This window comes from Dipodomys spectabilis, unplaced genomic scaffold (assembly GCF_019054845.1).
Source record: "Dipodomys spectabilis isolate Male_0828 unplaced genomic scaffold, ASM1905484v1 ptg000514l, whole genome shotgun sequence".
Lineage (NCBI taxonomy): Eukaryota > Metazoa > Chordata > Mammalia > Rodentia > Heteromyidae > Dipodomys > Dipodomys spectabilis.
Window position 1 is genome coordinate 208,600 of NW_024871191.1, and position 24,792 is coordinate 233,391.

The 24,792-nt window shown below is 34.4% G+C and overlaps 1 non-coding gene across 1 annotated transcript; it reads right to left on the reverse strand.

Annotated features, from left to right (window-relative positions):
- Positions 1-24,458: 24,458 nt before the first annotated feature.
- On the reverse strand, positions 24,459-24,561 carry LOC122099439. The gene has a single exon (XR_006145920.1). It is a non-coding gene; the product is annotated as a U6 spliceosomal RNA (small nuclear RNA).
- Between the last annotated feature and the right edge of the window lie 231 nt (positions 24,562-24,792).

Genomic DNA, 24,792 nt, shown 5'->3' on the forward strand with positions numbered 1-24,792 from the left:
GCAAATGACATGATCTTGTATTTCAAGAATCCCATAGACTCCACTCCCAAATTACTCAGGCTGATTCAAAATTTGGCAAAGTAGCAGGGTATAAAATTAACCCTGAAAAATCAATGGCTTTTCTGAATGCCAAAAATGAGGAAAGTGTGGCTGAATGTAGGAAAGCAACTCCATTCGTAATAGCCCCACAAAACATAAAGTACATAGGAATTAACTTAAGCAAAGAAGTGAAGGACCTCTATGATGAAAACTTTAAAAACTTGAAAAAAGATATCAAAACAGAACTTAGAAAGTGGCAAAAACTCCCATGCTCCTGGACTGGAATGATCAGCATTGTGAAAATGGCAATACTTCCCAAGGCTATCTACAAATTCAATGTGATACCCATCAAAATTCAAAACTCATTCCTCAAGGAAATAGAAGAGGCAATCCAAAAATTCATATGGAACAATAAAAGACCAAAAATAGCAAAAATGATCCTCAACAGAGAGAACACTGCTGGAGGAATATCAATACCAAATTTAAAACTCTACTATAAAGCCATAGTAATCAAAACAGCTTGGTACTGGCACAAGAACAGACTTCAGGACCAATGGAATAGAATTGAAAACCCAGAAATGAACCTACAGACCTATAGCCATCTAATTTTTGATAAGGGATCTAAAAAAATAGAATGGAAGAAAGACAACCTCTTCAGTAAATGGTACTGGCAAAATTGGTTAACAATTTGGAGAAAACTAAACCAAGATCCTTATACATCACACAACACCGAAATCAACTCCAAATGAATCATAGACCTCAGAGTCAAAGACGACACTCTGAAAACTTTAAAGGATGGAATAGGAGAAACCTTAGGTCTCCTTGGCGCAGGCCGAAATTTTCTTTTAATAGAAACCCAGAAACACAACAAATCAAATAAAGGTTGGACAAATGGGATTGCATGATGTTGCAGAGTTTCTGCATGGCAAATGACATAGCTAGCAAGATCAATAGAAAGCCCACGAATTAGGAGAAGATCTTCACTAGCAATACAACAGACAAGAGTCTCATATCTAAAATATACTTGGAATTAAAAAAATTAAATCCTCCAACAACAAATCCTCAAAGAAACAATTGCCCGATATATAAGTGGGCTAAATATTTAAAGAGAAACTTCTCTGAAGAGGAAAGAAGAATGGCAAATAGACACATGAAGAAAAGCTCAACCTCCCTAGCAATAAAAGAAATGCAAATCAAAACAACATTGATATAACACCTCACACCAGTTAGAATGGCTAAAATAAAGATCTCTATTAACAACAGATGCTGGAGGGGATGTGGACAGAAGGGAACTTACTTCATTTTGGGTGGGAGTGTAAACTTGTTCAACCACTTTGGAAAGTAGTATGGAGGTTCCTCAAAAGACTCCACATAGAGCTCCCCTATGGCCCATTAATCCCACTTTGGAGCATTTACCCAAATGTTTACAAACAAGACCAGACTAAAGCTACCAGCACAACTATGTTTATTGCAGCATTATTTACTATAGCTAAGATAGGGAACCAATCCAGATTCCCCTCAGTATATGAATGGATCAAGAAAATGTGGTATATATACACAATGTAATTCTATGCCTCTATCAGAAAGAATGACATTGCCCCATTTGTTAGGAAATGGAAAGGCTTGGAAAAAATTATATTTAGTGAAGCAAGACAGGCACAAAGAAATATAGGTCCCTTGGTTTATTTTATTTGCAATATCTAGTATATGTCTGAGTCAAGCAGAAAAGGTCAGATAAGGTGATGTTAGGGAAATGAACCCTAAGATATGTATTCAACTGTTTTTTTTTCTTTCATGATATTGTTTCTAACACATTTATAAGATTATTTCTTTGTTGCTTTGTATGCTCCTCTCCCACAGTATAACCCCTGCTTTCACTGTATTTGATGTCAGTATAATTTGTGGAGGGGAAGGGGAAAAACCAGTCGTTTAAATAGGGATTCAGGTGGACCCAAACCACAATGAGAAGTACAAGTCGTTATGTCGAAAAAGAACTTTACAACTTTGGTGGGTGTATATGTGGAGGATTGGGTGGGGGGTGAGGGAGGAGGATGCAATGGGATGGGAAGGGGAAACAAAGGAGGAGGGTACAATGCTTGAAAATAAATGTACTCATTATCTTGCCCATATAATTGTAACCCCTCTGTACAGTACTTTCACAATAAAAAATAAAAATTAAAAAATTACTATGATACTACTTCATAACTATTATAACTCATCGAAAAAAAATCAAAGGAACCAGGTGTGGTGGTAAAGACTTGTAATTCCAAGCATTAAGGAGGTTGGATTTAAGTCTAAAGCAACACTGGGGGGTACTGCAGAGAGTAAAAATCTGCCCTTTATTACCTTTTGAACAAAAGCTAAGAATGTTGATGAGAGTGTGGAGAAAAGGAAATTTTCTACACTCTTGGTCAAAATAGAGGTTAGTACAAAATAGTCTAAAATAGTATGCAGTTTTCCAAAGAGGCTGTGATCTGATGATTGTGGTTCAAAGCCAGCCCCGGCAGGAAAGTCTGTGAAAATCTTACCTCCAATAAACACTCAGAAAACCAGAAGTGATGCTGTGGCTCAAGTTGTAGAGCACTAGCCTTGAGCTGAAAAACTGAGGGACATCGCCCAGTCCCAGAGTTTATGCTCCACGACCGACAAAAAAAAAAAAAAAAAGAAAGAAAGAAAAAGAAAAAAAAAAGAAAAAGAAATGCAAAGTTGAAATATCATCTGACCCACCAATCATGTGATTATTTCTCTCTAGGTGACTCGTAAATATTCTGTAGTTCATTGTCATTCACATTATTCACAACAGCCAAGATATTAATCGAAGTTCAGTGTTCAACTATACACTAATAAAGCATCTGTGGTACATGCACAATCATGTTTTTCTGTTTCATCCTTAAAATAGCAAAAGATTTCTCGCATTAGCCACAACTTACAATAACCTGAAAGATGTATTCTAATTGAAGAATAATGTTATCCTCTGCTCTTTGTAAACACACACACACACACACACTCTCTCTCTCTCTCTCTCTCTTAAAAACTTCAAATATTAAGAGAGAAATCTGTTTAAAAAGTAAAGCAAAGTGGAATTGCTGGGCATTTAGGTCACAATGTAGAAGATAGTAGATATACAGGATGACCAGGTATAGAGTTGTGATGTACCGTATGAGGATACAGGGGACAACACTGGCTTTACATAGGAATGAAGCTAAGTAAGTAGGAGTTGCTCTTCCTAGTAGGGATTGCTTTTTCAGTTGTTTTTCCTTCAGTAATGGTTTGGATGAATGTAATTCTTTAAATACCTGCTTGTTTGCAGAAATTATAACAAACAATATAGCAATAATGTTGCATGCTCAACATAGAACAAAATGTCAAATTAAAATGCATGAGATTATTCTTGATGTAAACTAATTATTACAAATAAAGGAAACCATGGGACCTATGTTTCTTTAAGTCTGGCTTACTTCACTTAATATGATTTTTTCCAAGACCTTCCATTTCCTTACAAATGAAGTGATATCTTTCTTTCTAATGTAAACATAGTATTCCATGTGTGTGTATCTGTGTGTGTGTCCCATTTTCTTGATCCATTCATCTACTGAGGGCCATCTGGGTTGATTCCTTATCTTATCTCTGGTAAATACTACTGTGATAAACATAATTGTTCTGGTAGCTTTAGTGTGGCCTTGTTTTGGGTCTCCTAGTTAAATGCCCAGAAGTGGGATTACTGGGTAATAGGGGAGCATTATTGTGTACATCAAGTATAATCTTTGTAGATGAGCAGAATAGCTCAATAGCTAAGTACATATCAGCCTATAAGGTGATTCCATGTGAAATGAACTACAAGACATGTTCTTTGTTGGTGTTCTTAATGTTCTAGGTGATTTCTTTTTATCCTTTCTGTTTTCCCACCTATGCATTATCCCCTGTAGTCACTGTATTTTGATTTTGATACCCTGGGTATTGTAAATATGTTGATATGAACTATGGAATGGTAAGGGAAAAAACAAAATGGTGAGACAAAGGACAGAGGGGGAACCTATGCAACAGTGGTATTCACAAGACAATATGTTAGAAATAATCTTGGGGGTGTTGGGAGTAAAGAGGGAGAAAAATTGGAGAAGGGATAAAAAGTTTGAAAAGAAATGAGTTCGTTAACTTACTTATATAGCTAAAGCCCCACTGTACATTACCTTGACAATAAAATATAAATATAAATAAAATAAAATATATGAAAGTAGCAACACAGGAGATGGAAGAGGAGAAATACTGTATGTAGTAGAGTAGAGTAGAACAGTTTGGAGAGCAGTAATTTTATATTAACATAGCACGTAATAAACTAGCATACAGATTTTCAGCCTCATGTCAGTCACTAAAAAGGAAAACAGAATGCAAAATCAGCAAACCCATAGAGATAAAATAGAATACTAAGCAAGGTGAAGGGATGACTTGGACCAAGAATAACAAATGACACAATTAGGAAACAAATAACAAACTGGTAAGTTTAAAAAATATTACCCATAATTCTATTAAATGTTGTTTACATCACAATTAGTTAGAACTATAATTCAAATCACAGTTTAATAGTATATCATATTAATAGTAAGTTACTTACTATTTATTTCTTAATATTGAATGTTTAATATAAAATTTTAACAAAAGAATAATGTGAAACTAACTTTAATAATATATTTCATGAATTGTAAATTTGAGAAGCTTTAGAATTTAAACAAATAATATATCATTATTGTTTCATTTCTGTGAATTAATGTAATAATTCAAAGTGTATTCTACACCTAGCACTCATTTAACATCAAATAATAAATTATTTCTCATAATAATTTATTGCACATAATAACTCTTGGTATTAGGTAGAAGGGTTCAGCATTGTGGAAAAATTCACACCACACAATACACGAGGGTATGACTCTTCTCAACTAGCTTAAATTGTGGAAATTTTATTTTTACATGCATGTTAAATTCCTGTCTAGATGGTATCTATATAAATATATATAATTATATACATGAGGAATATTTCAGATGATACTTAAAAGTTATATTCATTAAATAAATTTTTATTATTTTGTACAAAATAAATATTTATAGACAGACTGAATTTATCAGTAGATGATGGTGTATGAGTGCCAGATTATATGTATTAAGGCTTATTTTATATTCGTGACATTGTTTCTATAATTGGATTTAATTTTCCATAATGGGTTAAATGTATTATATTGGATATATGAAAGTAAACTGTTTATTTATTCCATTAATACTTTGCCACTTGTCTAATTCCAATATAATTTATCCATGTGTTTGAAGTAATGAGAATAACAACAAATATAAGCAAGATAAATCAGTCTGAAGTAGACAAGTATTTTCACCTTTGTTTTGATAGTTGGTCCTCTTTTACACTACAGAATATGCTTGTGAAAATGTGCTCCAGGCTGGCCACAACTGCAGAATATTATGGTTTGCTCTATCATAACAGAAAGAAGGAAGGGCAAACTTCCTTCCAAAAGTCTGCTCTCAGGGATGTGATCTGCTTTATGGTAGTGACTTGGAAATGAACATTTTTTTACAGTAAGCCTTGAAAAACCATCTGATAGACCATTTCTGTAAGTGGATTATTACAGAGGATTATTGATGCCTTTGCAAGGATGCCAGATTGCTTCATTTTGAGAGAATTAAAATAGGAATTTAGTTAGCTGATATTTGTATCTTTAGGAGAAAAACCAATTGACTGTAGGCCAAGGGATGACTGGGGCCCAAAGAAGCTACTACGTTGAATAGTAATCCTAGACCTTTAAAACAAAACACACACACAAACACACACACACACAAGTCGACCAAACAAAAAACCTCCAGTTAGCACAGCCAGTGAGGGCTGCTATAACAGCCTACATGAAGGCAGGCAAAAAACAGAAGGTGAGAGCCATTTAGCTGATAACTAACATATTTTTGATGAGGCAGACTGAAATGAGACTCCAGAGAGAGAGAGAGAGTCAGAAAGACTGATCAGAGAGAACTAAAATTGGTCACACAAAGATTGGAAAGTAGAATTCCTTGTAGAACAAATAAATCATAGAAAGCTTATGCATGTAAAAACAAGACAGAAATCAACTCCAAATGGATCAAAGACCTCAGAGTCAAAGAAGACACTCTGAAAACATTACAGGATGGAATAGGAGAAACAATAGGTCTCCTAGGCACAGGCCAAAATTTTCTTAATAGAGACCCAGAAACACAACAAATCAAAGAAAGGTTGGACAAATGGGATTACATGAAGTAGCAGAGATTCTGCATGGCAAAGGACATAGCTAGCAAGTTCAATAGAAAACCCACGGATTGGGAGAAGATCTTCACTAGTCATACAACGGACAAGGGTCTCATATCTAAAATATACTTTGAACTAAAAATATTAATTCCCCAAACAACAAATCTTCAAAGAAACAACTGCCAATAAATAAGTGGGCTAAAGACTTAAAGAGAAACTTCTCTGAAAAAGAAAGAAGGATGGCAAATAGACACACGAAGAAATGCTCAGCCTCCCTAGCCCTAAAAGAAATGCAAATCAAAACAACATTAAGATACCACCTCACCCCAGTTAGAATGGCAAAAATCAAGAATTCTAATAACAACAGATCCTGGAGGGGATGTGTACAGAAGGGAACATTACTTCATTTTGGGTGGGAGTGTAAACTTGTTCAACCACTTTGAAAAGTAGTATGGAGGTTCCTCAAAAGACTCCACATAGAGTTCCCCTATGGCCCATTAATCCCACTTTGGGGCATTTACTCAAATGTTTACAAACAAGACCACACTAAAGCTGCCAGCACAACTATGTTTATTGCAGCATTATTTACCATAGCTAAGATCTGGAACCAACCTAGATTCTCCTCAGTAGAGGAATGGATCAAGAAAATGTGGTATATATACACAATGTAATTCTGTGCCTCTATCAGAAAGAATGACATTGCCCCATTTGTTAGGAAATGGAAAGGCTTGGAAAAATTATATTAAGGGAATTAAGCCAAGCCCAAAGAAACACAGGTCCCATGGTTTCCCTTATTTGCAATATCTAGTATATGTCTGAGTCAAGCAGAAAAGGTCAGATAAGGTTATGTTAGGATAATGAACCCTAAGATATGTATTCAAATGTTTTTTTTTTCTGTCATGCATTTGGTTCTAACACATTTATAAGATTATTTCTTTGTTGCTTTGTATGTCTCTCCCCCACAGTATAACCCCTGCTTTCACTGTATTGGATGTCGGTATAATTTGTGGAGGGGAAGGGGAAAAACAAGTCGTTTCAATAAGGATACAGGTGGATCCGTTGCAACAATGAGATGTACAAATTGTCATGTCAAAAACGAACTTTACAACTTTGGGGGGGGTGTGATGGGGGGGTGGGGTGAGGCTGGGAAGGGATTGGAAGGGGAAACAAAGGAGGAGGCTACAATGCTTGATAAGAAATATACTCATTATCTTTCCCATGTAATTGTAACTCCTCTGTACAGTATTTTCACAATAAAAAATAAAAATTTAAAAAACAAAAACAAGACAGAAGACCAAATTCCAGAAATGCGTATTTTCTTAGAGGTCATCTTAATCAATTATCAATGGAAATCTTTGAATTCTTAAATATTTGACCACATGTGGGAGATGGTTGAAGAGAAAGAAAATGTCACCACTCTGTTAGGAGTTCCAATATCACAATATGAATTAATCAAGCACAAATTTGTAAGAAAAAGGGAAAACAATTATTCCAACTGAGGGATTCGTTTGTTTTGCTGTAACAGTTCTTGATTTAGGTGCTAGCAATTACCATTCAATTGATCCAGTCCCACAGCTGAGTTGATATTGACTGCAGTATTCCCACATGAAGGAAAAGAAGAAATTTACAAAAGTCTGATGAATTGAGTTGAAAGTGTTGTAGTAGGGATATCTGAGATTTAGACAGAGATGAAGTGGTGGATTTTCTTTTCTAAAAATCTCCCATTTTTAGTCTGGTGCCAGTGGTTCACAGCTGTAATCCTAGCTGCTGAGGAAGCTGAGATCTGAGGATGGTGGTTCAAAGCCAGCCTGGGCAGGAACATCCCTGAGACTCTTATCTCATTTAACCACCAGAAAACCAGAAGTGGCACTGTTGCTCGAGAGGTAGAGCACTCAACTTGAGTTGAATAGCTGAGGGACAGTGCCCAAGCCCAGGTTTCAAGCCACTCGACCACAACTACAAAAATCCCCCCTTTCTTGGACTGCCTACATTTTATCCTAACATTCAACCTTTAAGTCCTAACCTAGATACTGAAAATAAAATGATTTGGTATCTTTTGTCAAAAGATTCATATTTGAGGAAACAAATACCATTAGTAGTAACTTTTTTTCCAGTCCTTGAACTCTGGGCCTGGGCCTTGAACATGGGTATGCTGGTAGATTTCATGCGAGCTTGTTGTTATTTTTTGGATTACTGCCGTTGAGGGAATTACTGGATCTTAAGGGAGATCTACATTTAGTCTTTTCGGGAAATTCCGTACTGCATTCCAGAGTGGTTGAACAAGTTTAATTTCCACCAACAGTGTAATAGAGTTCCCAATTGGCTACATCCATGCCAGCATTTGCTATTGTTAGTTTTCTTGATAATGGCCATTCTAACTGGGATGAGGTAGAATCTGTCTTGTTTACTTGTAGAATTGTGGGCACCTTCTAGCTATCATAAATGAATGAATCCATGAAACCTATATTGTTCTGAGCCTGCATTCCTTTCTCTTTTCTTTTAGTATAATTTTTTCAAGCCTTTCAGTTTCCTTAATACTGGTGAAAAGTCATCCTTTCTCACGGGGAATGGAATTCCAGTGTGTGTGTGTGTGTGTGTGTGTGTGTGTGTGTGTGTGTGTGTGTGTGTGTGTGTGTGTGATGACTATAGGCCCATGAGTTTATTTGTAAGCCTTCTGTTTTATGTGTAATTTTGTAATTCCATATTAAATTTTGGTTACTTTCTCTACTGCATTGAAGTATATTGTTGGGATTTTCATGTGTATTGCATTGGCAATTATTTGGGGACAATATTGCATTTTTCTCCATGTTAACTCTTCCAACCTGGAGCATTGAAAGACTTTCCATTTCCTTGAATCTCCATCAATTTCCCTTTTTATATTTTTAAAGTTTTCACAGTAGAGGCCCTTCACATTTTTAGGTAAATTAATTAATTCCTTGTTTTGTTGTTATTGTTGTTGTTTTGTTTAGATTTGATTTTATTTTGAGACTAATACATATGAGGTTGTTTTTTGGATTTCAGCATGGATCTTCCCATTGTTGGTAACACAGAAATAATACTGATTCTTGTGGTTTTGATACCCTGCTACATTACTGAAAGTTAGCATCACCTTTACTAACTTGAGGGAGGAAGCTATAGGGTCCTTTAAATACAGGATCATTACATATGAGAAAAGGGATAGTTTTACTTCCCCTATTTGGATCTCCTTTATGTTTTTCTCTTGCCTATTGTTCTTGCTAGAAAGTCCACAACCATTTTAAAGAGTAGTAGAGAGAGTGGACATCCTTGTCTCATTCCTGATTTTAATGTCTTCATGCTTCCACCATTTGGTAAATGCTAATTATCTCTGTCACATACATACTGAGGAATGTTCCATGTATTCCTAGTTTCTCAGACCTTTTAATCATAAAGGGCTATTGGAGGTTCTTAAAAGCTATTTCTACATCCATGTAGACGATTATGTATTTCTTGTCCTTGCTTCTGCTGATGGTTTGTATTATGTTTATTGACAAGAATATTGAATCCAATTTTATCCTAGGATGAATCCTATTTGATCGTACCATATGATTTTTTTTTTGTTAATTGCTGAAATTGTTTGGTGAGAATTTTATTAAAAAGCATCAATGCTTACCAAAGAGTTGGGTTAATAGTTCTCTTTCTTTGGTGAGTCCCTATGTGATTTGGGAAAGAGTCTAATTCTAGCTTCAAAGAATGTGTTTGATAATTCCATTTTCCATTCTATTCCATTGAAGAGATAGGTCTGAGTATTGTAAGTTCTTTTCAGGCCTTAATTTCATGGTAAATTAATTCAGTCCTAGATTTTTCTGGAATGGATAGTGGTTTATTGCATTTCATTTTCAATACTTCTTAGGTGTAACTACTACTTGGTTCAGATTGTGTATAGGAAAGCATCAATTTCTCCAGGATTCTCCAGGCCATTGGCATAAGGTTTTCAAAGTACTCTCTTATAACATTCTCAATTTTGCTTATATCTGTTGTGTTGTCTTATTTTTACCTCTAATTTTCTCTCTTTGGGTGAGTTCTCTTATTGTTTTTGGTGGGATTTTATATTATGAAGGTGATATATAGAGAGATGGGTTACATTTACATAAGTAATGAGTATATTTTTAACAGTGCTATCCCTCCCTCAGTTTTTCCTGCTTCCCCCAACCCTGACATTCCCCTCCCCCAAAGTAGTGAAGTTCATTTCTAACATAGTGTCTACTGTATATCACTGGTGCTTTGGTTGATCTTTGTCCCACCATTTCTGTGATTTCCCTTCCCTTCCCCAAATCAGATTAACATGTATAAGACAAAGGGTTGAGAAAACAAAAACAGTTACTACAGAGAATAAACCAAAGGGTGAAAACTAAATAGAAATAAGTAAAAAGAGTTCACTATACAATCATCTTTTATCCATTTTTTGGAGCTCCTTTCGATAAGCATCATTTTTATATGGTGATATTCATATTGCTATTGAGCTATTGTAAATAGCCTAGACATATTCTAGATTTTCCAAATGAGTGAAAACCTGTAGCCTATGATTCTTTGGGTCTGGCTTGTTTGACTTATTATGTTTTCCAAGTAGTTCCATTTCCTTACAAATGGGGCAATGTCATTCATTCTGATGAATAGTGTTTTGTTGTGAATATGTACGACATTTTCTTGATCCATCATTGCTGGGTCATGGGGAGCTCTACTGAGGAACCTCTATATTTCTTTGCAGAATATTTGAACAAATTTACATTTCCACCAGTAGTGTAATAATGTTCCTTTTTGGCCACATCCCCACAAGCCCAGTATGTTATTATTAGTTTTCTTCATAATGGTCATTCTAACTGGGGTGAAGTGAATTCTCAATGTTGCTTTGATTTGCATCTCTTTTATGGCTAGATGTTGCATATTTCTTCATGTGTCTATTGGCCATGCATATTTCTTCTTCAGAGAAGTCTCTCTTTAAATCTTTAGCCCACTTATTAAGAGGGATGTTGGTTCTTTGAGAATTTGTTTTTTTTGGGGGGTTAACTTTTGGGGCTCTAAATATATTTGAGATATGAGGCCGTTGTGTGTTGTATAGAAAGTAAAGATCTCACAATCTGCTGGCTTTTTATCTATATACCTATATAAGTTCTCTTCTTAATCAGATTTGGAAAAGGTCTCTCAAGTCTGTTAATTTATTTAAAAAACCAACCCTGATTTTTTGATTCTTTCCATGTTTTATTTTGTCTTTATTTAGTTATTTCTGATTTTTTTTATTTGTTTCTGTGTACTGCTTTGTGTTTGAGTTTGTTCCTGTTTTCAAGGACCTTGAGGTGCATAATTAAAATATTCAATTGATATTTCCCCAGTTGCTTGATAGACATCCTCAGAGCTATGTATTTTCCTTGAAATACTGCAAATACCAGAGGAGCTGGTAATTTGTGTGTTCATTTTTGTTAAATTCCAGAAACTTTCAGATTTCTTTTTTTGGGGGGAGGGGGCCGGTTGTGGGGCCTGAACTATGAGCCTGGGTGCTGTCCCTCAGCTCTTCATCTCAAGGCTAGCACTCTACCACTTGAGCCACAGTGCCACTCCTGGCTTTTTTTCTTTGTGCTTATGTGGTGCTGAGGAATCGAACTCAGGACCTCATGCATGCAAGGCAAGCACTCTACCACTAAGCCACCTTCTCAGCCCCTCAGATTTCTTTTCTAATACCTTCAGTGTCCCATTGTTCATTCAGCAACATGTTGTTCAGTCTTCATGGGTTTGACAATTTTTTATTTGCTTTAGCCATTTAATTATAAGTTTGTTCTCTTATGATCTGACAAGATATGGGAATTCAATTAATTTTTCTTTGGACAGAATATCCGTGTGACATAGGATATGTTCTATTTTGAAAAATTTTCCATGAGCTGCTGTGAAGAATGTATATTCTGATGTTGAATGTATATTCTATACATGTCTGTTAGGACTAGGTGGTCAATGTAGTTATTTAGGTCTGCAGTTTCTTGGTTGAGTTTTTCCTTGGATGACAATGATTTGTTGAGATGTGTTTTTAGGTTAAGTAATATTTGGTTGATGAAGTGGTATGCTCCAGGATTCAGGGTTTTGATATTTAGACTCTACATATCCTACTAATGTAGAGCTGCCATTATCAGTATGTAATGTCTCTTCTAACTAATTTTAATTTGAATTCTATTTTATCTTATGTTAGTAATTCTACTTCAGCCTGTTTAGGGTATCCTCTGCTAGAATTCTGTAATATGTTTCCTATCCATTTTGTTTCCTGCTCTTCTCCTTGATACCTATCTCCCCCATGTTTTATCTTCTAACTGAATCTTGAAGTTCCTGCAAGATCGTTTCTTATTTCTTTGATTGGTTCTAAATGATTATCTCTTCTTTCCTATTAGACCTATTCAGTCTTTGATGCTTGAGATTATCTTCTATGTAATCTATTCTCTGTGGAGAGATTCTTCATAGTTTTTTATTTATCTGTCTTCAAAACGGTCACTTTATAAGGCTTTTATCTTTATTAAGGTTTTGTTTTTGGGCTTGTGTGGACTTTCTTTACATCTTTTCTTTGAATAGGGGGGTTGGGAGTTGGTCTTTTAACTGTGTCTTCTCTCATAAGTTTTAACTAGACATCTATTTTTTCCTAGGACTCCCTTGCCTTCTCAGAATTTACTTATCTTTCTCTTTGTAGTCTCCCTGAATTATTTTGCTAATATTTGGTTGGTCTCATCTTGTTCACAAATTTCCTTGTAGAGGTTTTGTATCTTTTTGGTAATCACATTTTTCAGCACTATTTGTAATGTATTTTGAAAACTACCTTCTATGTCCTTGATTGCCTGTTGTAATGCCTGCTTATTTACTGTGTGAATTACACTACCTTGGCATCACTTTTTTTTTGTATTTTTCTGATTGGTTCTGTACATTTGAAGGATGTCTTGGCTTTCATTTAGAGCATCTATGATCTTAATATTTGACTCTCTATGTTCTTGGTTGATTTGCCAGGTGTTGGTATAGACTTCTCTTATGATTTTCTGGAATTAGGTTTTTGTCTAGCCCATTAAGTGTAGGAGGAGAGATCAGTTGTGGTGAGATGTTGTCATGTTAATACTTGTGGTTCCAATGACAGTTTGAGCTGTCCAGTGGTAAGGTGAAGTGTGTCTGTGTTTGGATGTGGCTGTCTCTGTCCCTGATTTTTTTCTCATGTGGCCCTTTTATTTCCCCCTGCAGCTCTGCTTTTGAACATGTTCCCCCACCACAGTCACAGCAGTCACCTGACTAGCTGGGTAACTTTTCATAGATTTGTGTTTTTTTGTGATGATAATATAAAATCTTTTTATGTATTGTGGATCTATATATAATTATAGCTGACTTGCTTTGACCTTCTAGAAGTGGAGTACCTACTAGGACTCTAAATCTCTGTTTCATTATATAGAGCTAGGGTAATTTTCTGTTGTTTCTCTGCCATTATTTTTCCACTTCCTCAGGTTCATTTTTTATTGTGGAGTTTTTCACCTAATTTTGGGTATGCGATGGTTGTACCAGGTTATTTTCTTTTTTTCTGTTTGTGTTACTTTGAAATAGTGATTTCAGCCTTGTATGAAGAAACAGTAATAATATGAATTGTAAGTTATTACATCGAATGAAAGGGAGCAGACATTTTAACCTATTTGCTATAAATGCATTAATATTAAGCAAAGCTAATAAAAATGATTACTTCTTTACTCTTCAGAGGATGAGTATAGTACTCGTGGATATCTTGTAGGATAAGAAATTAGACTCATTGCAACTGATGCCTTACATAGAAATTACAGGCTAAACTTTCTCCTTCAGCAGGCACATTTTCATTTCTTTCATAATAGTATTATAATATCATAATACCTGAATGTTGATTTGTTTTCGTCTGCTATTTTCAATTCCATTCTTCATCCATTAGGAATCCAGGTCTTTGAATGACCAGTTCTTTAAAATACCTATATTGCTTATATTATTTTTTGAATCTCAGTAAAATAAATATGAGTTTATGTCTGAGTCTCATCTTTACCTACATTCATGTGAAATATATGCAGTCTCAAGCAAGGAAACTGACTATTTTACTCTTTTCTGTTATTTAATCTAATCAATAAATCTTTTCTCTTCAGCAATATGTTCTCACCTTTTAGTGTTGATTTTTTCTTTTTTCTTTTTTCTTTTTTTTCTGTTTGTTCTCACCTTTTATATTGCTCCAGTGAACATGATGTATTTCCAGTACTTTTATAGAAATACATTTAAAGTTTTGAACATGGAGACAAGCCCCCTCCATTATTTCTTTAAACTAAACCCTTTGAGACTCTTTTAGATATAAAAATTAAAAAGTTCAATGCTCAGGTTTATACATGAATACTCTAATGGTTCAGTCAATTAAACACAACAACTACAATACCACAATAAGTCTTAAAGGTACCAAAATATTAGTGTTCATGAATTAGAAAATGACTAGTCAAAACAAAGTTTATATTATATTTGAAAGCTAAAAAATGAAAATTACACTCAGATTTACTGTCAATATCCTATTTCCAAGAATACATTTTTCAGCAATCCGGGAAACAAAAAAATAAAAAGGGTTTGTCACAGAATGAAAGATGTAAAAACAGACTGTATTTGCTTAAGATGATAAGTATATGCAAATCATTTTATTTTTTTCAAAGATACTATAAAATTTCATAAGAGGATTTGTGATCAGAAGTGATAGGTAAGCAAAGTAACTGGAAATCTGTATATGGAAATTTTGCTTTCAATAGAGGATGACAAGTTTCACTAAATGAACCTATAGAAGATGATTTTGTATCTGCAACACACATCCAGTATTCTACACTGTAGACATATTCTGATTCTCTTCCCTCAGTTCCTGTTCAATATTCTTCTACTTTCATGTTGGAGATTCATTGTTCCAAGTTCTCTTTGTCAAAAATATTTTTATATATCCTTTAAATGTAAAGAAGTGTTTGGCTTGGGACCCTATTTTCTCTTGGTATTTGTTTACCTTTAATGTTTGCCATTTATCATCCCAGGCTCTCCTTTTGACCATATCAGCTAAGAAATCTGTAATTATTCTGACTATGTATCTTTTTTATATAATCAGTCTTTTCTGATGAGAGCTTTAAGCATCCTTTCCTTGATCTCTAATGATCCTTTAATGGATTATAATGTGGTGGTGAGTTGTTCTGTTCTGGTATTCTCCGTTTGGTGTTCTAAAGGCTTCTCTTCCCTGAATGACCTTATCTCTTTGGATGTTTGACATTTTCTCTGCTAGAATTCTGTAATATGTTTCCCATCCACTTTGTTTCCTGCTCTTCTCCTTCTTGATACCTGTTTCCCCAAGTTTGATCTTCTAACTGTCTTGAACTTCCAGCAAGATCGTTTCTTATTTCTTGGTTTGGTTCTAAATGATTATCTCCTCTTTCCTATTAGACCTATTCTGTCTTTGAGACCTGAGATTATCTTCTATGTCATCTATTCGCTGTGGAGACTTTCTACTTTCTTTTTGATTTCCCTGTTTTCTCATTGCTCATATTTTAGGGCTTCTCTCTTTTTTAAAACTTTGTTTTATGTTTTGTGTGGACTTTCTTTACATCTTTTCTTTGGGTAAGAGTGTTAGGGGATTTATTTTAGCTGTGTCTTCTTTCATATCTTTTAACTAGGCATCGTTTTTTCCCTTATACTCCTTTGACTTCTCAGAAATTTTTATCTTTCTGTTTGTAGACTCCATGAATTATTTTGCTAATCTTTGGTTGATCTCATCTTGTTCACAAATTTCCTTGTAGATGTTTTGTATCTTTTCGTTAATCACATTTTTTAGCAGTATTTGAAATATAATTTGGAAAGTATCTTCTAGGTCCTTGATTGCCTATTGTAAGTCCTGGTTATTTAGTGTGTGAATTATATTATCTTGACATCCATTTTTTAAATTTCTGATTGGTTCTGTCCACTTGAAGGATGTCTTGGCTTTCATTTGGGAGATCTATGATCTTAAAAGGTGACTATCTATGTTCTTGTTGATTTGCCAGGTTTTGGTTTGGTCTTCTATTTTCCTTTTTTTTCTGGAATTAGGTTTTTGTAGACAGCAGTTGTGGTGAGATGTTGTCATGTTAATAAATACTTGTGGTTCTTGCTGGGAAGGTGGTTCAGTGGTAGAGTGCTTGCCTTGCATGCCTGAGGCCCTGAGTTTGATTCCTCAGCACCACATAAACAAAAAGAAAGAAGCTGGAAGTGGTAGAGCGCTAGCCTTGAGCTGAAGAGCTGAGGGACAGCACCCAGGCCCAGAGTTCATGCCCCTCGACCGGACCCCAAAAAAAAATACTTGTGGTTCCAATGACAGTTTGAACTGTCCAGTGGTAAGGTGAATTATGTCTGTGTTTGGATGTGGCTGTCACTGTTCCTACTTTTTTCCCATGTGGCCCTTTTATTTCCACACTGCATCTCTGCTTTTGAACATGTTGCCTAACACAGTCACAGCAGTCACATGAATGGCTGGGTAATTTTCATAAATAGCTGTTTTCTTGTGAAGACAGTATAAAAAACTTCTTTTGAATTGTATATCTATATATAATTATAACTGGCTTGGTTTGATCCACTAGAAGAAGACTTTGTATAGGACTCTAAATCTCTGTTTCATTAGATAGAGCTAGGGTAATTTTCTGTTGTTATTCTGCCATTGTTTTTCCACTTCCTCAGGTTCATTTTTTATTGTGGAGTTTTTCACCTAATTTAGGGTATGTGATGGTTGTACCAGGTTATTTCCTTTTTTCTGCTTGTGTTACTATAAAATAGTGATTTCAGGCTTGTATGAAGAGACAGTAATAATATGAAATGTATGTTATTACATCGAATGAAACGGAGCAGACATTTTAACCTATTTGCTACAATTAAATTAATATTAAGCAAAGCTAATGAAAATAATTACTTCTTTACTCTTCAGAGGATGAATATAGTACTCTTGGATATCTTGTAGGAAAAGACTTTAAACTCATTACAACTGATGCCTTACATTGAAATTACAGGCTAAACTTTCTCCTTCAGCAGGCAAAAGCTTCATTTCTTTCATTTCTTTATTATAATATCATAATACCTGCATGTTGATTTGTTTTCCTGTGCTATTTTCGATTCTATTCTTCATCCATTAGGTATGTAGGGCTTTGAATCACCAATTTCTTAAAATACCTATGTAGCTCATATTGTGATTTAACTCTCAGTAATATAAATGTGAATTTATCTCTGAGTCTCATCTTGAGCTATATTAATATGAAATTTATGCAGTCTCAAGCAAGAAATGTGACTATTTTACTCTTCTATTTTTTAATAAATAAATCTTTTCTCTTTTGGAATATGTTTGCATCTTTTATATTTCTCCAGTGAACATCATTACTTTTATAAAAATAAATATAAAGTTTAGACATGAAGACAACCCCCCCTCCATTATCAGTTTAAAGTAAATCTTTGGGGACTCTTTTATATATAAAATTTTAAAAGTTCAATGCTCAGGTATATACATGAATAATCTAATGCTTCAGTCAATTAGGCAAAAGAACTACCGTACCACATTAACTCTCAATTTACTTAAAGCCACCAAAATAGTGTGCATGAACATCACTCATTTTTCGAAAGTGACTTGTCAAAACATAATTTATATTATATTGGAAAGATAAAAAATCAAAATTACACCCAGATTTGCTGTCAGTAAAAAAAAGAAATGTATTAAATGTTAATTAAAGATGAACTTATTTCAGGTTCTAGGAAAACAGGAAAAGCTGGGATAATAGAAGTACAATGTATTTCATAATATCAGAATAACTGTAATAATCCACTTACAGAAATGGTCTATCAAGATGGCTTTTCAAGGTTGACTGTGAAAAATGTTCATTTCCAAGTCACCACCATAAAGCAGATCACATCCCTGGGGGCAAACTTTTGGAAGGAAGGTTCCCCTTCCTTCCTTCTCTTTTGATAAATCAAACCATAATATTTCTACAGTTGTGACCAGCCTGGAACACATTTTCCCAAGAATATTCTGTAGTGTAAAGAGGACCAACTATCAAAACAAAGGTGAAAATTCTTTTCTACTACAGAATGACTTATCTGGCTTATATTTTTTGTTATTTTCATTACTTCAAACACATGGATTATTTATATTGGGATTAGACAAGTGTCCAAGTATTAATGGAATAAACATTCAGTTTACTTTCATATATCCAATATAATACAATTAACCCCTTATGGAAAATTAACTCCAACTGTAGAAACAATGTCAGGAATATAAAATAAGCCTCAATATATATAATCTGGCACATATAAACCAGCATCTACTCAGAAATTCAGTCGCTCTATAAATATTTATTTGGTACAAAATAATAAATATTTAATTAATGAATATGACTTTTGTCATCTGAAATACTCCTCGTGACAATAATTGTGTATAATTGTATAGATGTCACCTAGACAGGAATTTAACATGCATTTAGAAATCAATTTTCCACAATTTAAGCTAGATGAGAGGAGTAATATCCTCGTGTATTGTGTGGTGTGAATTTTACCACAGTGCTGAACCCTTCCACCTAATACCAAGAGTCATGTGCAATAATTTATTTCATGTTAAGATGAGTGCTAAGTGTAGAATACAATTTGAATTATTACATTAATTCACAGAAATGAAACAATAATGATATGTTATTTGTTTAGATTCTAATGCTATTCAATTTTACAATTCATAAAATATAATATTAAAATTAGTTTCACTTTCTTCTTTTCTATAGCTGGCTATTTAAACATTACATATTACATATTAAACATTCAATATTAAGAAATAAAAAATGAGTAACTTATTATTAAAATGATATATTATTAAATTGTGATTTAAATTATAGTGCTAACAAATTGTGTTGAAAACAACATTTAATAGAATTATGGGTAATATTTTTTAAACTCAGCGGCTTATTATTTGTTTCCTAATTGTGTCATTTGTTATTACTGTCCCAAGTCATCTCTTCACCTCGGTTAGTTTTCTATTTCATCTCTATTGGTTTGCTGATTGTGCATTTTGTTTTCCCTTTTTAATGGCTGAGATGAGGCTGAAAATCTGTATGCTAGGTTGTTACTTCTTATGTAAAAGTAAAATTACTGATCTCCACAGCTGTTGCCCCCACTCATATCTCCTGTATTGCTGCTCACATATATTTTATTTTATTTTTTACTTAAATTCTATTGTCAAGATAAAGTACAGGGGGGGTTAGTTACATAAGTAAGGTAATGAATTCATTTCTTTTATAACTTGTTACCCCTTCTCCAATTTTTCTCCCTCCATCCCAATGCCCCCCCCAAGATTATTTCCAACATTTTGTTTTGTGAGTATCACAGTTGTTTAGGTTACCCATTTGTCCTTTGTCTCACCATTTTGTTTTTTCTATTTCCTTTCCCAAGTTCAGATCAACATAATTACAATACCCAGGGCATCAAAATCCAATACAGTGACTTCAGGCGATAAACCATAGGTGGGGAAAACACAAATAAAACAAAAATAAAAACAAATCCCATAGTACATTAAGAACAACAACAAAGAACATGTCTTGGAGTTTATTTCACTAGGAATCACCTTATAGTGTCATATGTACATAGCTTTGAGCTAATCTGCTCATCTACTATGGTTATCCTTGTTGTACACAATAATGCTCCCCTATTACCCAGTAATCTCACTTCTGGGCATTTAACAACGTGACCACAAACAAGGCTACACTAAAGCTACCAGCAAAATTATGTTTATCACAGTAGTATTTACCCTAGCTAAGATATGGAATCAACTCAGATGCCCCTCAGTAGCTGAATGGATCAAGAAAATGACACACACACACACACAACAGAGAGATATACATGCATGCAATACTATGCTTCCAGGGCTGGGGAAGTGGCTCAGTGGTAGAGCACTTGCCTTGCATTCCTGTGTCCCTGGATTCGATTCCTCTGCACCACATAAGCAAAAAGAAAAAAAGCCTGAAGTGGCGCTGTGGCTCAAGTGGTAGAGTGCTAACCTTGAGCTGAAGAGCTGAGGGAAAGTGCCCAGGCCCAGAGTTCATGCCCCACGACTGGACACACACACACACACACACACACACACACACACACACACACACACACACATACGCACACAAAATACTATGTTTCCATCAGAAAGAAAGGTACCATCTCATTTTTGAGGAAATGGAAGATCTTGGAAATAAATCATATTAAGTGAAGTAAGCCAGACTTAAAGAAACATAGATCCCATGGTTTCTTTTATTTGTAATAATTAGTTTACATCAAGGATAATCTCATGTAGTTTAATTTGACATTTTGTTCTATGTTGAGCATGCAACATTATTGCTATATTGTTTGTTATTATGTCTACAAATAAGCAGGAATATTTAAAGAATTACGTTCATCTTATCCATTACTGAAGAAAGAACAAATAAAAGAGCGACCCCTACTCGGAAAAACAACTCATACTAATTTAGCTTCATTCCTATGTAAGGCCGGTGTTGTCCCCTGTATCTTCATGTTGTACATTACAACTCTATACCGGTTCAACCTGTATATCTACTATCTTCTACATTGTGACCTAAATGCCACAGTAATTCCACGTTATTTTACTTTTTAAAAAATTTCTCTCTTAATGTTTCTGGTTGGTTTGTGTGTGTGTGTGTGTGTGTGTGTGTGTGTGTGTGTGTGTGTGTGTGTGTGTGTGTGTGTGTGTGTTTACAAAGATCAGAGTACATTATTTTTCTTCATTTAGAATACATCTTTCAGGTCATTGTAAGTTGTGGCTAATGGCATAAGTATCTTGCTATTTTAAGAATGAAACAGAGAAAGATATTTGTGCATGTATCACGGTTGCTTTAATAGTCTGTAGTTGAACACTGATCTTCGATTTATATATTGGCTGTTGTTGTGAATGATGTGAATAACAATGAACTACAGATATATTTGAGTTACACAGAGAGAAATAATCACATGATTGGTGGGGCAGATGATATTTTAACTTTGGAGTTCTATAGAAAACTGCATATTACTTTCTGCAAGGAGAACACTAATCTGTATTTTGAAGAAGAGTGTAGAAAATTTCCTTTTCTCCACACTCTCACCAACATTATTACCTTTGTTAAAAGGTAATAAAGTGCCGGTTTTTGCTATGTGCAGTACCCCAGACTAGCCTTAGACTTATCCAACCTCCTAAATGCTTGGAATTAAAATCTTTTGCCACCACACCTGATTCCTTTGATCTTTTTGATAAAAGTTATAGTAGTTATGAAGTAGTATCATAGTAATTTTGAATTACATTTCTCTAATGACTTCTGCTCACAAAACATTAAGCCAGCATAGGAGTTGTATTAAACAACTTTGTAAACTTACTGGCGATTTTTCAGGGCTTTAAGAAGAATATGTCTATTCAGAACTTTTGTCCATTTTTAATCTAGTTTCTTGTTAATCTCATCTTTAATCTCTCTATACAAAATCAATAATTAATTCAAAGTAGTAGAAAGGAAAAATATTAAGCAACTCCTATCATTTTCAATTATCAATAGCATGATATTTCTTAATCATTTTCTGTTGACGCTTGAGACTATATAACTCAATTTAGTCAGACTTTTTACAAGGCTGTATGTGTTTTATTTATTTTACATTGATTGTTCTTTCCAAAGCCTGTGTGTCTAATTTCCCTTGGTTTCTTTCAGTCTCAATTAGTTCAGGTGTCAAATGAAGAATAAATGGAAGGAAGCAAACAAAAAAATAATATAGTTCATCTCATCTGATGATACCTCTACAAGAATGAGGAAAGAGTTGATCCAAGGACCTATGATAGGACATCAAAAAGAGAACTCATTTTTCTAGGTCTTTCTTATCTTTGTGATGTAATTTAAATAATGTAAAACACAATTTACTACTAAGATACTTTTATGTTTTATCAGTTTTGCACATTTTCATATGGACTTCACCTCAGTCTACAACATTCCTTCATCATTCTGTCCCTGATATTTTTACACACACAAGACATAAGATAACCAGTTTGATTTACAGCATGAGAAGTTATCCACCTGGCTTCCTTGGAAGCAGAGCACGGTCAATAGATAACATTACTTCTGATTGCTCACTACATGTAATGGTTTCTGTAATACTTATCGCATTCTTTTTAGTATTTTAAAAACTTCTGGCTAAACTCAAACTCATTCATAGACGTTTGTGTTAAGTATTTCACAAGTTTTATTTCCCTTAATTCTTAAGATAACATTTTCTATAAAGCTAATGTTATTACCATTTTAGTGTTTGGAAAAATTGTAATTAAAGGCAGTAAGTACATGGCTCAAACACACACTTTGAGCAAAGAAATGAGTCAAAGTTTCCAAAAGTCTTTCAGCAATACACAAAAAATAGGTAAAATCTCTCCATTCTCTTACACTCTCAATTCAATATTCATATTTCCAAGAAATAATAGCATAGCAATTATTGCCTATGGTGATAGTTTTCTGTTACATTTGGTCTTCAACACAGATTGTGTTGGTGACATTGGGTTATCATGCACAGAGCTGAGCTTATAAGAGAAATATTTCTTCAGTCCCATAGTTCCTGTTTCCTTTTTAAAAAGTACTAAAACTTTTAAATATTTTCACTTATTATGTTAAGAATCCAAAAAAATGAAAAAAAATTGCATATAATCACTCCAAAATGCTTTAAAAATAAATGATAAAACAGGCCCCCGTGAAGTAAACTTTCTTCTACTTTTAAAATTATTCTAAAAGACTTGCGTTGGTTGGTCACATCTGTAATCCTAACTATTCGCCATATCAACACTGAAGCTAGAGATCTGTGGATAACAGTTGGAAACCAATGAGGGAAAAATAAATTCATAGGATTATTTTTCAAAAATTTCAATGAATTAGCAACGGGCCAGGAATGGAGATGTAGCTCATATAGTAGTTCACCAATCTAGAGAGGAAAGGCCTAGCAAGACTTTGAAGCCCTGATTTCAAACTCTGAGCACACCAACATACATGCAATTGGATGAGAACACACGCTCTTGCACACACACACACACATTCAAAATACCTTCATATTAGTGTTTTGCATTAATTTCTTTGTTAACAATATTATATGAGTAAAATAAAGGAAATAAACTCTTCCATCTCAGAACATGTTATATGTTTTCTATTGTAAAATTCTGTACACAGGGGTCACATTTACATGAGCAAGGTAATGAGTACATTTCCTAACATGCATTGTTACCTCCTCCTTTATGTTCCCCTACCATCCCTTCCCTCCCACCTCTACAAGCACACTCCCCTCCCTAAGTACACTTCCCCTGCCTAAATTGTAAAGTTCATTTTTCACCATAGTGTCTTGTGCATCTCATTGTTATAATGGGTCAACCTGTATCCCTATTTAAGCATCTTGTTTTTTTCCTTTCCCTCCCCAAATTAGATGAACGTATATACAAGACGTGGGTGCACCAACTTCAAATACAGTGTAAACGGGTTATAGCATGAGGGAGGAACATATAAAGAAACAAAAAAAAACACATCACCTGTTATAAGTACGTTAGAATCAATAACAAGCAAGAGAAAAACACACGTGTGTTCCTATCTTGGGTTTCATTTGCCTAATCTGGTCATATGTGCAAAGCTTTTAACCTTTTCTGCTTATCTCAGACATAAAATAGTTATTAAAAATTAAGGAAAACATAGGGCCTATGTTTCTTTGGATCTGGCTTACTTCACTTAATATTTTTTTCCAAGTCTTTCCATTTTCTAACAAACTGGGCGATGCCATTCTTTTTGATGGAGGCATAGAATTCCATTGGTATAAATACCACATTTTCTTGATCCATTCATCTACTGAGGGGCATCTGGGTTGGTTTCCGATCTTAGTGATGGTAAATAATGCTGCAGTAAACATAGTTGTGCTAGTAGCTTTAGTGTGGTCTTGTTTGTGATCATCTGGGTAAATGCACAAAAGTGGGATTCCTGTGTCATAGGGGAGCTCTATGTGGAGTCTTTTGAGGAACCTCCATAGTACTTTCCAAAGGGTTGAATAAGTTTACACTCTCACCAAGAATGCAGTACAGTTCTCTTGTGGCTACATCCCCTCCAGCATCTGTTGTTGTAAAAGTATGGAATGGTTCAGGAATTTGCCTGTCATCCTTTCTCAGGGGCCATTCTAATCTTCTCTGTATTGTTCCAATGTTAGAGTACTTGATGCTGAATTGAGCATAGAACATTTTTTATATATAAAGTGTAATTGATTTTCTTAAACTAGACAATTCAACAAAAAGTAAGCTCAAAAGAATTGCCATGAAATTTTAGAACCATGTACTTCTTACATAAGCACACATTTAAGAATAAAGACTGACATGTCAAAAACAAAATAATTCCAGATATTTGTTTTTCAAGAGATGTGTAAGAGGAGGAATTCATTTATTTTATACAAGGCACCTGTCA